Raw genomic sequence first — 18,977 nt, forward strand, 5'->3', positions numbered from 1 at the left:
TGGAACACATGGCGACATACAGATTAACAAAAACGGGCTGAGTATAAGAGTAAGAGCTAGACAATGATAGGTCGAGCAGTTTAGATAATATAAGTGTCTGTATGGTTATTTTATAAGTGGGCTAAGGGACTGCCAGGGTTTGGCAGGAGATGGAGAGAAAAACTCCAGCTACAACCAATTTCATAAAACTTGCACTACTGAACTCAAAGACACAGATTAATTCCAACTCAATGAAAGTGGGTGAATTCAATACTCCTCTTTCTTTAATAGAGGGGTTATGTGGACAGAAAATAAACAAAAATATCACAATTAAATGACATCAAGTGGAATTAACAGTTATCTACACAAACACCAAATAAGCTTCTCTAAAATAGACCACATACTGAGACAGAAAGAAAATCTTAACAAACTCAGACAGTTGGAATAACTCCATATATCCTGTCTGACCACAGTTCAATAAAGCTTAAAGGCAACAGCAAATGAATCTCTAGTAATTACACAAACTCATGAAGATTAAACAACACATCATTGAATAATGAATGGGTCAAAGAAAAAGCATAAATAATTGACTTTTTCATGAAACTCAAAAATTTGGGAAAACAAGAACAAACCCGGCCCAAATACAGTAGATGGCAAGAAATAATAAAAATCTACCTTGATTATGATGGAGTTTGCATTGAATCTGTAGATCATTTTTGGTAATATAGCCATTTTCACAATATTAATTCTACAATTTCATGAGCATAGGTTTTTTTCATCTAGTATTTTCTTCTATTTCTTTATTCAGTGTCTGAAATTTTTCATTTTAGAAGTACGTCATTTCTGTAGGTTTGTTCTTAGCTATTTTATTTTTTGAAGCTAGTGTGAAGGGCTTTTCCCATAAATTCTTTCTCATCATGTTTGTTATTGGTATATAGAAAAGCTACTGATTTCTATATGTTGATATATATGCTGCTATTTTAATAAAAATGTTTATGAGATCAATGAGTTTTCTGGTGGAGTACATGAAGTGTTTGTGTATAATCGTGTTGTCTGCAAATAAAAATAACATGAATTCCTCCTTTCCCATTTACATCGCTTTTGTTTCTTTTCTTTTTAATTTTCTTGAAAGCCAAGATCTTTATTCAGAAATTATGACCTGCCTAAGTATATTGATTTCTTTATGATGTTATGTACATTTTAGTACATATTTATTAAAATGTGGTCACATCACTTCGACCTTTCACTTTCCTCCCTCCAGCCTTTCCCATACCCCCTCCCTTGATTCCATCCATCCTCCCCCTCAAATTTTCCTTTGATAATTATTGTTATATTGTATATGCACAAACATATAAATACAACCTGCTGAGTCTGTTTTTGTTGTTTGTGAAGAGGTGGTTTTAGTGCTAATCACTTCATTTCATAACTAATTAAGGCGCTCATCCCAGAAAAATGAATTCTCCCTCTCTCAACAGTCATTAGTTACCTGTAGTTCTTTGTCTAGACATGGAACCCAGTGAGATTTGCCCCTTCTGCATTAGCAGGACTATTGACACCACCATTTTTAAGGTCTTGTTTATGCAACCATTTCTAGGAAAGACTGATTCACAGCATATATCCTTGTATTCTGGCTCTTGTGGTTTGTTTGTTTTTTTTAATTCCCTCATCCATGATGTTCCCTGAACCACAGATACAGGAGTTGAACTTCAGATATATCCACTGGGGCTGGTTTCCCCATGATCAGTTGATCTCTGTTTTGGAATGTGTATGTATAGGTATGTGTAGATTGCAGTCTGCCTTGTGTCCAGCTATGATTTCCTGTAACAGTCTCCATTTGCTATAAAGAGAAGTTTCTTTGAATAGTGTGATAGCTACACTTATCTGTGGGTATAGGATAAGATTTAGAATGTGATTAGGAATTATGCTGGTCTAGCAAAGTGGCAGTAGTAGATTCTCTTCTAAGAGCCATGACCTCACCAGCCCTAGGAAGATGACTAGGTTCTAGTACCAGGCATAGTTTCCCTCTGATTGAGTGGGCCTTAAGTCCAAATTGTCAGCTTTCCGGTTACTACTGCCATAATGAGAACCATTATTGCACCATTTTTTATATCTTCTATATAATCATTGTTGTGGTTCGTAGATGTCACAGCTGTGTAGGAATTGATTCCCTCCCTTGGCAGCTTGCATAGCACTTTCTGGTAACATGGAAGCCAGACTTCAGAAAGATGCTTTTACATTAGAAGCAGGAAGGGGGCTTTCACATTAGATCCAGCTCGAATCATCTGAGTTCTGTGTCCTAAGTGTGTGGCATTTTCAGCAATAGGGACTTAGAGTCCACCTCTGAGATACGGCCAAAGGCAACAGCCATAGTCTATATTGTTTGTGAGTCACTTGTATCCTGACAAACCATTCTAAAGGAGGTATGGTTCTTGTGGGGAGCACTGTTAGCTCTAGTAGTATAACACACACACACACACACACACACACACACACACACACACACACATATGCATACACTTATATGCATTGTGTATGATTTTAGGTAAACATTAAATAAGATTCCTTGAGACTTTATCAATCAACTTTAGTGTTATTTGGCCCTCCTCCCTTCCCAGTTGGAGCCCCCTACCCCATTTTTTCCATTTCCCCTTCATATTATCTGTATCCTGTTATTGTTCCTCTCAACACCCACCAACAGTTCTTTTATAATTTCCTGGGTTTTGTGGTTACCCTATGTTGTAAGCTCACATCTGAGAATTTGAAGCTAGGAACTGCAGATGAGAGAGAACATGGAGTGTTTGTCTTTCTGGGTCTGGGTTACCTCACTAGTTCCATGGAGCTAGTTCCTAGTTCCATCCATTTACCTGCAAATTTTATGATTTCAGTCTTCTTTATAGCTGAATAGTATTCCATATTGTACATGTACCATGTTTTCATTATCCATTCAACTATAGAAGGACATTTAGATTGTTTCCATTTCCTGGCTTCTGTGAATAGAGTGGCAATGAACAAGTCTAAGCAAGTATATGTGGAGTAGGAAGTTGAGTCCTTTGGACATATGCCAAGCAGTGGTATAGCTGGGTCATATGTGGGTGGTTTTTTTTTTTGTTTGTTTGTTTTTTTTTTTTGGCTTTTTTAGACAAGGGTTCTCTGTGTAACAGCCAAGGCTGTCCTTGAACTCACACTCTTTAGACCTTGCTGGCCTTGAACTCAGAGATCTGCCTGCCTCTTTTACACACTGCCTCCTGAGTGCTATGATTAAAGGCATGTGCCACCACTGCCCAACTTGGATTACTTATTTTTTTGAGGATTCTCCATACTGATTTCTAGAGTGGCTACACCAATTTTTATTCTCACCAACAGTGAATGAGGGTTTTGCACCATGACCTAGGCTGTTTTGTTGATCGAAACATTCTTGCTGGGGTAAGATGAAATCTCAAAGTTTAAATTTGAATTTCACTAATTTCTAAGGGTGGTGAACACTTCTGGAGGTATTTCTTATTTTTCTGCTCTTTTAAATTATCCTTTAACTTCCTGTGTTGATTTCTTTCATTTTTTAAATTTAAAGTATCTATTATTGTGAGGGGCGGTTGTGCACGCAATACAATATCAGGGTGGCTGTATGCATGATGTAGTGAAGGTCAGAGGACAACTTTATGAAGTTGGCTCACTCTTTCCATCTTTGCATGGATTCTGGGGAAGGAACTCAGGTCATTAGGCTTGTGTGTCAAGAACCTGTCCTTGCTGGGTCATCCTGCCAGCCCCTTTAGTCGAATTTCCAAAGCTCTTCTTGTGCCTGTTATTTATTTATTTTTTTAATTCTGTCTCCTTTATCAGCTCGCCATTTTACTGGGAAGACAACAGTTAATTTTTAAACATTTTTCTACTATTTATAGCCAAGTATCTAAGCTACACCACTTTCCTTTTATTTGATGAACACTTACTATTTCTTAGAGAATAATGTATTTCTTATTTATTTATTTAGTTAGTTAGTTAGTTTTTTTGAGACAGGGTTTCTCTGTAGCTTTGGAGTCTGTCCTGGACTAGCTCTGTAGACCAGGCTGGCCTCGAACTCACAGAGATCCACCTGCCTCTGCCTCCTGAGTGCTGGGATTACAGGTGTGTGCCACCACCACCCAGCCCATGTATTTCTTAATCATTTTAATTATTTTATTAATACAATAAGGACATTATTACTCCTTTGTATTGTAAGAATAATCTTGAAGTATAAAGAATTTTAATTTGATGGTATTTTCCCTTAAATTCTTGAAATATCTAACTCCAATGCCCTCTTTCTTTGATAGTTTCTCTAAGCTTCTATATAAGTTGTATTTGTGTTGCTATGAGAAAATACCTGGCAACTAACTAAGCAATAGGACCTCCTGGTTTCATAGAACTAATGGACATAAAATATTAGATTGGCTTTAATATAATAATATTGAATGATTTCAATAGCTGATTCTCATCTCTTAATAGGTCATTCAAACTAAAAGTCAGTTAAAAAAAAAAAGAAAAGAAAAAAACTATTACTTAAGCTACCTCACAGACTAAATGGGCTCGACAGATATATATATACAGAACATTGTATCTAACAGATCCAGAACATATATTCTCAGAAGAGCATGGAAACTTCTCTAAAAATAAACTACATTATAGTCCACAATGAAGTCCCACCAAATACAAATGAGTTGAAAGAATCTCTTGTACCATATGAAATGATATGCAATATGACACCTACTAAACTATAAAAACAACACAAACACATGGAGACTGAACATGAAACCACAGTGGAAACTTAAAAATTCCTGGAAGGTAAAGAAAATGAAAGCATGGCTTACAAGAACTGAAGGGATACTGCTAAGCCAGTTCTAAGAGGATTTTTTTTTTATAGTATGAATCTTTACATTAAGAAATGAGATGCTGGGCATGGTGACACATGCCTTTAATTCTGGTACTAAGCAGGCAGCGGCAGGCTGATCTCTGTGAGTTCAAAGCCAGACTGTCTACTACTTAGCCAGTTCCAGGAGTTGCATAATAGAGACCCTTGTCTCAAAAAGACAAAAAATATTGAGAAAGATGCCAAATAAATAATGTAATGATGAACTTGAAGGTCCTTGAAAAACAAGTGCATCCTAAATCTCAAAACAGTAGGTGTGAAGAAATAATAATGATCAGGGCAGAAATTGATGAAAATGGAGACTTGAAGAAAAATACATAGAATAAGTCAAACAAGTGATTGATTCTTTGAAAAAATAAGCAGAACTGAAAGACTTCTTGTCAACCTACCTAATCAAAAGAAAGACAAGAAGGGCTCAAATTAATATAATTATTCCCCCATCAAATTATACGTAAAAGAGGATGTTATTATATGTCTGAAGAAATACAGACAACCTTGACAGAAAATGGAGACCATCACAGGAAGCCACAACTGGACACAAAGCACAGATCAATGGACTGTAGGGACCCCAGCCCCAGTAGATACACCTGAACGCTAGCTCCTGAATACATGACCTGGAATATTGTAGAAGAGGGGGTAAAAAGATTGAAAGAGGTAGAACCCCAGGAAGTCTGCTGTGAAACAGCCTCTCCTGTAAACAAGACTAGAACAACAGCCATATCAATAGACAGGCTACCACTGCGGGGGGGGGGGGGGGGATCTCACTGGGTTCCACTCCTAGACAAAGAACTACAGGCAACTAAGGACACCTGAGAGGCAGCATTAGCCTCTCCTATGGATGGGCCCCCTAACGAGTTATCCAATAAAGAGTGGTCAGCCTGAAACATATACAAACAAACAACAAAGAGAATAGATTCAGCAGGCTGTGTTTATATATTTGTGAATACTTATACATGTATGTTTATATGAATTGTTACAAACGTACATATAGTGATAATAATCAAAGAAAAAGAGGCCATCAAATTAAGAGTGAGGCGGGGCCTTGGAAGTATTTGGAAGGAAGGGACTTGGGAGGACATGCAGGGAGGAAAGGAAAGGGGGAAAGTGATGGAATTATATTTTAATTATACATTTATAAGTTAGCTATGATAATGTTAGTAATATTTAAATGAGCTGGTAAAATTATATGTCTGAATATACTGAGTAATTGACTTACAAACAATAAATGGCATGATACCCTAAAGAAAATAAATTTCCAGCTATGACAGAATAGACAAAGGTTACAAACTGATAATAATACTTTCATGTAGAAGATTGTCAGAAATGTTTTTGGCTCCTCTCATAAAAATATAGCAGATAAAAAATAAATTCTTGGAGCTGGAGAGATGGCTCAGAGGTTAAGAGCACTGACTGCCCTTCCAGAGGTCCTGAGTTCGATTCCCAGCAACCACATGGTGGCTCACAATCATCTGTAATGAGATCTGGTGCCCTCTTCTGGTCTGCAGGAACACAGGCAGACAGAACACTGTATGTATAATAAATAAATCTTAAAAAAAAGTAAATTCTTGCTCTGAAAATCTCAAGCTCTTTCACTTTTTGGAGAATGCTGATATTGCTACATTTATCTCTTTATATTGGAGGGTTTTTCTTATTCCTTTCAGCGTGCCTTCATAATTTTCCATTGAAAGTAGACCTAATATATCAGGTCAAAGAAAGTGGGAAAAAGGGACTTTTAATGTGAAGCCGTGTCTATAGTTGTACAAGTCAGAAGCTAAAACCTATTTCAATGTCTGTTGGTTTGTATCTACCTTTGATTTTGCCCTTCTCTAATGACTGATGCCTTTTAAACATTTTTATATAATTTGTGTGTACTTGTGTATGCATGTATATGGACATGTTTATGTGGGCTCAGCAGCAGAAAAGAGAGCTGGGAGAATGGACTGTTAGAAGCCCCCCTACATGGATGCTGGGAACAGAACTCCTCCACTCTGCAAGGTCACCCTGGACACTGAGCTGTTCCATCTTTCCCACCCCAGGGCTGTTTCTTGAATAAGGCCCAAGAGTAATGACAGTTCTTTAAGCTAGTCACAGGAGCCCAGCTGGTGTGCTATACCAGCATGTGGGGAGAGGAAGTAATTCTGTGGTTAGGACTCAGTTTTTCAGGCAGCTAATGACTGAGATAAGACCTTCACCAGTGCGTCAGACCCCTGAACCATCCAAGTAGGAAAAAGAGGCTCCAAAAGGGTTTGAACTGGGCAGGTACCTTCCTGTACTTTGATCCTTCCTTCCCACAGCTTGGTTGAGCCTGCTTAAAAAATTCCTTATAGCTCAAGGACTCTGTACCCAAAAGTTTTAAGGTACCAAAGATCTATGTCTCCGGACACTACAAATTTCTCTCTGGGGATATAAGCATTATGGTCTGAAATACCACTTCAGGAACACTACAAAAAGGAGGTATTAGTGCAGTTTCCTATGATCTGTGGTCTAATGTACTAACTCAAGAGTGGCATGTAGGATAGCAAATATAAAAACAGATGGCCGTAAAACTCTACAGCTTATAGCACAATAATGGTAGCATAGCAAACCATTAGATCTGGAGATTTAAAAAAATCAAAGACACCAACACCCACGTCCTCAGGAAGAATCACAGGCTTCATAGATAGCTAAGGCTACACTGGAAGAGAAACCAGGGATGGCAGGATACTCAAGGTAGTGTGATCTGTGAACTAAGGGCATATGGGGACTGGACCAAGATGGATGAGGCACTGAACAGTGTCAGACCTAGAGATCACTGGGCCAGTGTTCTAGGGTTCTGTGGCTGAAGAACTATAGGGTTCCTATCATGGAAAGTATCAGGGCCTAAGAGGGGACACATAAACCCCAAGATGGTGGAGAAGGAGGATGTCTGGATCATGGTCTCATAGTCTTAACCAAGCCTTTTTCTGGGCCCTCGAATGAATGAACTAAGAAACATGCACAGGCCCCTCATCATCTCCATTAACTTAGTCCAAACATGAAGCCATTCACATCTATTAAAAAAAATACTTCTCCACGGGCTGGAGGTCTCTAATGGCAAAGTAGTGAATAAAATAGCCCTGAATTCGATCTCAGCACCACATAAACTGGGCATGGTTGTGCATAACTATAATTCCAGCACTTAGAATTTAGAAGGAAGAGGATCAAATTTCAAGGTCATCCTCAGCTACATGTTGAGATTGAGGGCAGCCAGGGCTATTTCAAGAAGCAGTGATTCAGAAAAGGAGTAGCAAGTGTTAAAAAAAAAAAAGTAACAACAATCATCTTACACTATCAAAAAGGGAGACAGTTATGGATTTCAGAGGCCCCAGGAAAAGTCCTCGTTACCTGTTGCAACTTAGTTCCAAACATGGAGCCGCTGACATCTATAACAAATACCACATTCTTCTCCACTGGTGGGAGGCCTCTGGGGGCAAAGTAGTGAATAAAGTAGCCACCATAGATCTGGACAAAAAGAAGGGAGCCAAGATGAACAATGCTGAGAGCCAATGCGAACCAGGCCCCTCTCACTCTCCTGCATCACACCCTGCTCTTCCCTTCCCAGGCCAGCTCCCTCTCCCTAGCTGTCTGTTGGCTCAGCCTTGCTCTGCACACCAGAACCAAACCTCTGCTCTTGAGCCCTTCATCGCAGACCTTGCCAGGAGCAGCAGAGGGAAGAAGAGAAGCTTGGGGCCCAGGCCTACAAGGGTCAGCATCTCTGTACTGTGTGAGTTCCTGTCCCTGGGACAGCCAGACTTGCACAGGCTCGGGGGTCCCCGGGGACGTTTGTCTGGGCTCCAGGAACGGAAAGTATTGTTTTAACCTCCCTCAACAGAGTGAGCCGGGGGCCCAGCTCATTGCTGCCAAGGGCTGGGAGCTCACAGGGCCTCCTTCTCCTCCTAAACACTCCTTTCTGCTGTTGCTGGGCAGAGCAGGGAGGGAGGGAGGAAGCAGAGGCCAACAGAGCTGTCTGTGCAGAGGGGATTGGTTAGCACCAGGTACAGATGCCTTGGGCTGTCCTGATGTGATTGGCTGCCGCTCCCTGCCCCCACACTCCATCTTTCCCTCTGCAGAGCCTGAGGGCTGGGTCCCTGCAGGGAAGGGAAGGAGATGGGCCTGGAGGCCCCTCAGGACCAGTGTCCTCTCCAGCCCAGGGAGGCCTAGGCTGCCTAGGGGTCTAGGCTGTCCTGGAGCCTGCAGTTTGAGCCCTAAGGCCTGAGGGCTGCCCAGGGCAAGCAATATTTGCTCCTGCCTGCCCTCAATCACCCTGGGAGCTCCCTTCTTTTCCAGAGGAGAGGGAATGGGAAGAGGAAACGCTTTCCCCCTCCATCCCTGCCTCTGAATTAATCCACACGGAATGGGAGGCCTATTCCACACAAACCCGGCTCCTTGTCCCATTTCCCCAAGGCTTCTATCACTCACCCACCCTGTCACTGTCAAGCCATGGGCAGAATCCTCGGGGTGAGGGGGCTCCTATGTGCCTGGTATACCTGGGGGAGGAAAGTGTGCCCACCAATCCTGACTGCATTCTAACCGGATTTCTAGTGGACAGCTTATAGCCTGGGTGCCAGAAACTGGCCAGCAAGCTCCCACAGCCCTTTTAGTCAGTCACCACATAGTCTCAGTCCCTGGGCACACTGAAGGGCACCAAGTCATGTGCACTTGCACAGCCCACCTTGACTGCGGAGGGGTTCACATGCCTCCTGCTGAGGGCCATGCCTTCTTGCCATGGACCCTGTATGAGGTCAACCATGGTATTTCTGTGTCAACTGCTCTCCCAGGTTGCACCGTACTAGGTCTTCTTAGAGCGTGGGCAAGCATGTACTTTCCACCCACTGACACAACCCTCTGCTCCCAGTTACCTGGGACTTCTCACCAGCTTCTTTCCCACTGGGAGCTAAAGACATGGGCAGCTGTGAGAGTCCCCTACCAGTGTTCATTCCCGTTGAACCCGCAGCACGTGCTGCTCCCAGACTCACTGCCTCCACCACTAAAGGCATCTAGGACAAGCTTGTTTCCTAAGCCAGCAGATGGCTTTGGACTCTGAGCAGACCCCACCTCACTGATGTGTTTCCCTCTTGTAAGCTCTGGGGTTCTGAGACCCTGAGCTCTCCTCCTGCCATCACAGGCCACCTCTTCAGAGCACTTTCTCTAGGTCCCTTTGTCCCCACACCCACCCTCGCACCCCCAACCAAGACAGCATGTGCAAAGTTTTCCAGGTCATTGCCTGCACTGGGAAAGCTTAAGACAGTGAAGCAAGCTGGTGGAGCAGGCCTTTCGAATTTGGGTCCTGGTACTTTGAGCCATTTTGACAGTGTAGACTGATCATTGTAAGATTCCCTGTCTTACTTACTGCAGTCCTTCCAGCCCTGCCTCTTGGCAATAGCTATCACTGTCCTGAGTCTCTCTAAGCATCCCTGCCATAATTCTGCATGTTCTGTCATGCCCTGCCCCGCCCCTGTGCCTTTTCCTTCATTCACTTCAGGCAACACCTATTCACTTTTGCCATAGAAAGGTAGTTGTTACCACGTCTCAGGAAGACTGTCCTGATGCCTCTATGCCTGGAATCACACACACACACACACACACACACACACACACACACACACACACACACACACTGCTTAGCACAGCACCTATAGTGAATTTGATCTCAGATGACAAAATGGATCTGTCTGCTTCAACCAGGAGCTAGCCAAAGGAGAGACTGGGAGCTTAGTCCAATCCCTTCGCAGTTTCCAGCACCAGAGTTGGGCCCTAGGCTGCAGAGGTTCTGCTGGAGGATGTGTCAAGAGAGGGATGAAGGAGCAGTCTTGTTAACAACACTGTATGGGGTGAGGTAGAGGAGAGCACCTGAGGGTGAGATGAGGAGGGAATATAGATGGGTGAAATGTGGAGGGGATGTTGTAGTTGGGATCCTGAAAGTTCTTATTAATAAAATCAAACCTGAGGCCAGTTTTTGGGGTGAATGCTGGAAGATCAGAGACACAGAATAAGCCACAACTATCTCACCTTGCTAGTTCCTCAGCTGATCCTGTTTCCTCAGGCTGGAAGCTTCTGAATCCTCATCCGAGTGGCTCTAAGCTGAACTGTGCTGCTCCAAAGCCTGAACGATAAACCAGCCAAATGCTGAACCAGGCAAATGCTTAACTAATTTACTTCCTGGTCCTCAGGCCTTATATACCATTCTGCTTTCTGCTATCATTCACTGGGATTAAAGACTGGATTTCTGGGATTAAAGGCTGTGTCACCATGCCTACCTATTTCTAAAGTGGCCTTGAACTCAGAGATCCACCTGGCTCTGCCTCCCAAGTGCTGGGATTAAAGGCGTGCACTACCACCACCCAACTTCTGCTTTGGCTTACTCTTCCCATTTTCTAGCCACCATTTGTGGCTCTGTATCTAGTGGCTGTCTGTTCTCTGACCCCAGATATGTTTATTTCGGGGAACACACAATATTTTGGGGAACACAATGCCACCACAGGGTATAGATGGTGAGATGTGGAGGGGATGTAGATGGTGAGATGTGGAGGGGATGTAGATGATGAGATGTGGAGGGGATGCAGATGGGTGAGATGTGGAGGGGATGCAGATGGGTGATAAGTGGAGGGGATGCAGATGGGTGATAAGTGGAGGGGATGTAGATAGTGAGATGTGGAGGGGATGTAGATGGTGATAAGTGGAGGGGATGCAGATGGGTGATAAGTGGAGGGGATGCAGAGGGGTGAGATGTGGAGGGGATGCAGAAGGGTGAGATGTGGAGGGCATGTAGATAGGAAGGAGTTTACCGAGGAATCAGGGTGGAGAGGCAGATGCTCATCAGTGGAGGAGATGGAGGATGACACACCAGGACAGTAGTGAGTCTGAACAAATCTTTGCTCCTGTGCTCTTTGGGACTGGCTCAGGTGATGGTGGATAAACTTGCTTGGTGGCCTGAGGCCTTTCAGCAGGATGGCTTGTGTGCTGGGCAGGAGCTGGGAGGCAGGAAAAGCCTTTTGGGGACTGACTTCCCAGTCTTTGGGGTCTTGGGTCAGGGCTGCCCTACTCAGCTGGAGCACAGGAGCTCTTCTCTCTCTCCAGAGGCATTCAGGCTCAGAGTTGACACATTCCTGTGCAGGAAAAGGCATCATGATGGGGACAAGTGTTCAGAAGCCAACCACAGCAAGAAAGCCAAGGACAACAGGACACTCTAAGAGCTACAGAAAGCATGTAAGACCAAATACTCAGCAATGCCTTGCTTTGCAAAAGGGGCTGCTCCAGAGCAGGCTAGGGGCCGACACAACTGGGTGGGTCCATGCAGGCCCTGCTTCCAGTCCTCCAGTTCTGTCTGTGAGCTGCATACATGGTTCCCAAGGAGCGAAGCCACCTACCTTGTCCCTGATGGCTAGCTCTCACATATTCCTAGGAACACTCAGAGGGATAGCTCCTATAGCCTAGAGCATGGCCCTGGCCCGAGTGACGGTGTGCCCAAGACCTCTGCAACTCTGGGGTCCAGGTACCTGCACGTCTCCAATGATGTCCTCCATGGCCACATCATAGTGGACCGTGAAGTCGGCCATGATGCCTGATCTGGAGAAGGCAGACTGGTCTTGCAGTGTTGGGGAGAAGGTGATGTGGACACAGGTCTCTCCCCTCTGTATCCTGGTGGATGGGGGCATGTCACCCTCACCTGTATGGGTGTTGAGGTGGTACGGAGGGCTCAGTGCAGAAAAAAGCCATGGGTGGAGACAGTGACAGGGCCATGTGTGGGGAGAGTGAGAAGTGCAGTCCCCCACACTCCCAGCTGCTCCATCAGCCTGGCATGGCCTTCCAGCTGCCCCACTGTCACTGTCATGAGCCCTGTGGCCAGCTCCCGCCCTGCCCCACTCATCACACCCTGCCTGCCAGACCCAGTCCTCCCTCGGCTCCCAGCCCTGGCGGTAGAGGGTCTCTCCTTCACTCATAACCTCACCCTGCCTCACTTCCCACCCAACCCATGGCCTGTCTCTGGAGGACTCTCATGTCCCCAGCTCCACCAGGAACCTCAGTGTCCTCCTCCAGAGGGGCAGTGTAGTGGGTGGTGAGGACAGAGACAGACACAGTGGCAGGGCTGGGCTCCTCTCCTGTCTTCCTGCTGTGAGACAGGGCAGGCTAGCAGGGACCTCCTCTGGGACACCTCTGGGACTGTGTGCCTCTTCTTCCGCCTCTTCCCCCTGTCACTCAGCATCATGCCTGTGAAGGAGCCCTTCAGAGTCTGGTGAAATCACTCATGACTTTTGCTTCTGGACATTTGCTGAACCGGCTGCAAGATCAACTCCTCTGGAATTTTAGTCCAAGACGAGTGTCCATTTAGAAATGTCTCAGGGCCTCCTTTTCTCCAGAAAATGGAGACTTGGGAATTCTGCTCCCCCTCCTTCCTGCTACAGCTGTCAGGAAGCTTAGGGGCAAGCTGAGCCCCCAAGCTCTGAGAAGCCTGCTCACATCCATTTCCTGGGCTTCCTTCCTTCCAGAAGTCTTTGTTTTGTTTTATCCCCACAGGACTACTTCTATCCTCTGTTTTAACCTTTAAGGAGAAGGGGGAGGGAGCTGCCATTTTTAGCTTGGGGCTTAAGCATGCAGGCTGCTAGATTCAGCTGGCCTGTGCACCCAGGTTCCTGTGCCTGAGCCACTTGTCCCCTTTCTGTGAGCACCAGTCTCCATAGAAACAGCACAGGGGTGGCAGTAGCTCCTAGATCTTAGGAGGTTGCTTTAGCGGTCAACTGTGAGCTTATGGGAAAAGACATTTGGGAGCACACCTGGACCTCCATGAGTGTCCAATGAAGGGAAATGATAGCATCACCACCAGTATTCATTGTGATGCTCTATGTCCTGTGGATGATGCTCTATGTCCCGTGGATGATGCTCTATGTCCCGTGGATGATGCTCTATGTCCCGTGGAGGGAGAATGGTCCCGTTTTTTTGCATGGGTCTCGTGGTGTAGCTCTGTGAGAAAATGACCACTGGCATGAACAAGGCTCTAATATCCATTACTCTCAGCTCCGGGAAAATAAACCTCTCCTTGTGGTCTTGGGTCATAGTTTCTCTCCCTTTCATCTGACAGATCAACAAAGGGAAGCCTTGCTCATTTGGCCCCATCTTATGGCAAAGTCAATCCTGGCCTGGAACCCAGCTTGTGCCACATGCATCATGCTGTCTTTCTGGCTGGGCAGGTTCCCATCAGCCAGACCCTCTAGTGCTGACAATCTCTGCCAGGGTAGCCACTTGAGCTATGTAATTTCCCTCTTTCTGTCTACTTAACTCTCAGAGGAATGTTTCAATTGGTTTAGTGGTCCCCGAGCTTGGCTGGAAATTAAGTTACTAGGAAGTGGTTAAACATGGAAATTATTAAGTAAGGTGCCCCCATGATGTGGTAAAAGCAGTTCATGGTCATTGGTCTTTACAATGCCAGCTACAGTGTTGAGATACCCATTGCTGGCTCCCACATACCTACTGCTTCTGCATGACCAGTTGCAAGGTGCTCCAGGGCTGGCCAAATCTGACTGTTGCTCAAGCTCTATCACAGAGACCACCCTTCCCATGTCTCTCCTCATCATCCACCACTCTCTCCTTTGCTCATGCTCACCTTGCTGTCCCTTTTGGTCCTTCTGTCAGCTGGTAACGTCAAATACATAGATAGGTGACCTGAGGGTCTCAGCCTGAATCCCTCTTCTTCATGACTCAGTGTTGATGTTCTCCCCTACCCTATTTTAGAAGTCAGTGGTCCCCACCCTACTGCCTTTTACTCACTCCATTTCCTTCTAAGGCCCAGCTTCTGCTCCAAGATCTACTTCTCCAGGAAGTCCTCTCTATTTGTTCCTTATCTCAGGGGTCACTGGCCTTTGGACATCTCTTCCTTTTCTGGTCTGTTTCTGATTCTCTTATGTCATGAGTCTCCCTATCCCCTAGCCCAGTTCAGTAACTTGTAAATTTTAGAGACTAGTTTCATAAAGCTATTCATTTCTCAGCATCTGTTCCTTTGCCTGGGCTTGTTATCATATACACATAGCTTGGAAAAACTCCGTCCATGTTGCCCAGGTTGAAAATGACTTGCAGAAAAGGCATTCATTGCCCTTCTTTTCTTTTTTCAGACACCTTTGCACAGCCACAGTACCATCAGCCTCCACATGTGCGATCCCACTTGATTGACAATGGCATTGTGAACTGGGCATAACTATCATAGTTTATGGATGAGGAGGCTGAGCCTCAGAGGAGCAGAAAGCAGCCCCAGGTCACATGACTGGGACCTGGCCACAGATGCAGGACTGAAAAGTAAGCCTTCTTGCTTGGCCTTGGCACTTCCACTGAATAGGTGGGGAATGTCCCAGACTTGGACTTGAAAAGCCCCTTCTATGCTAGCCTTCTTTATCTTCCACACTGAAGGTATCCCCCGACTTGATTCTCAGCTCTTCCACTCTATAAAGCAGAGAAAGAAACCACTTGATGCATCAGCCTACACCATGGCACTACCTTCCTCTCCAGGATCTCTTCACTGGAGCTGACCCTGCCCTGCCTATGCAACTCAGACTTCCATTTGATGGCTGGTTGTGTTCATATGAGTGCCTCCTCTAACACAAATGTGTGCATGTATGTATACACCAGATCTATATCTTCACATTCCTTCTGGTTTCTTTTGTGTGTGTGGAATGTGCGTACATGTGTATTCACATGTGTGGGGGCTAGAGGTTGATGTCAGGTGTATTTTTCAATTGCTCTCCACTTTATTTACTGATCCAGGGTCTCTTGCTGAACCCAATGTTTACTGATTCAACTAGCTTGCCCAGAGGATCTTCCGTGTCTACTTCTTGAAGCATTGAGATTACAGATGAGTTCTCATACCCATTAGGTTCTTTATGTGGGTGGTAAGGCTCCTAACTGCAGATCTCACACTTGACAGCAAGCCCTTGATCCACGGAGCCATCTCCCCTGCCCCTCCTTTCAAAGGCCTATCATCTTCATCTGTAGAGTTCACAGTTAAGCAGCACCAGCTGTGCATCACACAAAGCTGTGTCTGTGTGTCTTTGTGTAGATGGAGCTAGCACATGGCCCCTTTGCCTAGTAATCCCCTGTACACAAAAGAGCCGATCCTCACCTTCTCTGGGCTCCCACAGTTCATGCTTCCTTCAACATATAACGGTTCTTCTGTTTGAATTTAACTTGAAAATTACCTAACCAATTTAAATCACTGGATCCTAGTATGCTTCAAATGCCTAATGCAGGAGCCCCCAAGTGACCTTGCACTATAGACAGCACATACTAATTTTCTTCTCTAATCCATAAAACATAAATTTGGCAGGCAGTGACCATTGCCAAAGAGTAGTGGTGCATATGAGATTGGACTGGAGTAGGCCCCAAACGTGCTTGTGAATTACACTAGGCTCATGCCCCCTGTAACACGTACCTGTGCATTGTATTGTGTAGCTCACCCCTAGGGCCTAGTTCAGAACTCCTGATAACCAGCTTCTGGGAGAAAGAAAGCTGGGAGCATGATACATGACAAGGAGGAACTAGCTGGAGGTTGAGCTGTTATAGTCCTACTCAGATGTGACCCTGTTAGGAAGCACGAAGGAACAGTCCCTCTGGGGGGGTCATGCATCTGCTTGATCTCCATCTGGAAAGCCCCCTGTCATCCCACAACTTTGGAGGGTGTCAGAGGCAAAAGTATCAGGAAGTTAAGGGCAGTCTAAGCTACATAGGGGTGTTTGAGGCCAGCCTGGGCTACTTGAGACTGTCTCAAAAACTATCACAGAACAAAGAGATGGCAACATGGTCAGAAGCCCTAATCAATGTTAATTGAGTCGTGCTAGAGGGCCAGAAAATAGGAAGAACTGATTATGATAGCGATATTGGAATAAAATACTTCAAAGGCACACATCATGTACCAGGCCCAGTTCTAATGCTTTGCCTGTAGATATTTTGAGTAGTAAGCAAATAGCTCTCCCAGAACAGGCTGTGTGGGAATATTTATGCCCTATTAACTTACCAATTGATTTCTTCATACAACTTAGTGCTTGTTCAATGAACTAGTATACAAATTGCCCCAGTGCAACAATAGTCGCTATGTGTAATTTCTATATGTGTTGCCTTTCACACTTAACTTTTAGCTTAAAACACGTTATCTAGTCATTATTAACCTGGTGTTGGATTTTTTTTTTAAGTGATGCTGGGGATTGAAGCAAGGGCCTTGTAGGCAAGCACTCTATCACTGAACTACGTTCTCTTCTCTCTTTTTACTTCTTGAGACAGGTTCTCAGTAATTTACCCAGGCTGGCACTGAACTCACTCTGTAAACCAGATAGCCCTTGAACTTACAATCCTCCTACCCCAGCCTCCTAAGTAGCTGGGGACTGCAGGCCATGCTTTTCTTTATACATGAATCATAACTGTGTCACATTATTATAGTCCACTTAGGGAAAACAAATTTCAAGGGAAGGGAACAATTTAGACAAAAAATATCTACAGGCTTTTGGAAGGAGAGATTGTTCAAAGGGCTCTTCCTACTCCTAGCCAAGGAGGAGATACATGCTGTAATGTCGAATTATTTGGATTTAACTAATGGCCATCCTAAAGGAAGGCCTAGAAACGGCAGTGTCCATTTGTTACAGTAACGCTATCTAGACTGAAAAGATCTTCTGTGATTTTCTCGGCCACACCCTCTGCCATGCTGTAACTCCACTTGCCAGGGATGGTTTTTTTCTTCCTGTCCCACCTGCCTTCAAGGCCTGACACTTGGTTTCCTGAGAAGTGGGGAACTCTATAAACCCAGTGGCCGGTGGAGGACACATGGCAAGGGTGGAGTTCTTCATGACTGATTCCGTCTCAACTGTCAAGCACTTTAAATCCAGTTTTAGTAGACCTATAGTCCTCAAGTTCTTCAGGACCCTCCATTATCTCCTAGTCCCCATTTTTACATAAGTGTCACCTGGCAATGGGGTAACCTTTGGCACAGTATCCACTGACTCCTTCCTAGGATGCCAAAGCTGACTCTGACTGTATACCATAGGTACCATCCAGCCTCTTGAGGAGACCATGGCTTGCACCCCAATAGAAAGACCTGCTTCTAGTGAAGAGCTCCCTGGCAGTGCATGTAGGTCTGAATTGATGGCCATGGGTAAGAGGTTACAGCCTGTCTGGCTGTTTTGTGGTTGTTTTTTTTCCCCCAATCATTTTTCCGAAGCAATAAATGTTGCTTTAATTGCATACAGAGTATAAGAGGTGGCCATTACAAGGGCCTCATTACCCACAAGACTTTCTCGGTGACGGGGAACCTATTATCACAGGAATTAGTGATGGTAAGTCTTCCCACAAAGAAAAGGGCAAAACTTCCCACATACACTCAAGTCACTGTCCGGTAGCCTTTGTGCTATGTCCCTTGGTGAGCAATGGCAGAAACCGCCTTTAATCCCGGGAGAGGTCTCTGGGTTTCCTGGCTCATAATGGGCCCCTCCATCCCCATTCTTGCTTCTATACAGGTGCTTTGACACCCATATGGATAGATCAACTAATATTCTGGCTTCCAAGCCATCATCTCCTTACATACAACTACCCTCTGTGTGACTAAAACTTCTCTCTATACCCTTCCCCCAGATACCTGGAACACCATCAGACATACAGCAGCCACCAAGGACATTTATTCAGCTTGGTGCCCCATTCATGGACTTAAGACGCCTAGTCACAGACCCCACGCAGTCCTTAATCTACCTCATCTACTAATCTTTCTCCACATCTGGCTAGGTCCCATTGTCTAGTCTCTTCTGTCAGTCTTTGTAAGCAGTGTTTTAAGGCAGGCACCAGAACACGGTAGCTAAGATCTAGATTCATGCTCACTCCCCTTGGTCCTGTGTTCTTATTCTAATGTCAAAAACCCAATCCTTGGAGTAAACCAACACATGTTTTCTTGGTTGATGTACCCGGATCGCCATTCTCGCTATCGGGTCTCCGTCCCTTCCCTACCCTAACCATGAGCTCTTCCACTACTTGATGCCTCCTCTCCAAGTCCTGTCCACACAGTGCATCCTCCCAGGATTTCAGCAGTCCAGGCCTGTCATCTCCTCAGAGACTGGAATGCATG

Source organism: Onychomys torridus, chromosome X (assembly GCF_903995425.1).
Source record: "Onychomys torridus chromosome X, mOncTor1.1, whole genome shotgun sequence".
Taxonomy (NCBI): Eukaryota; Metazoa; Chordata; class Mammalia; order Rodentia; family Cricetidae; genus Onychomys; species Onychomys torridus.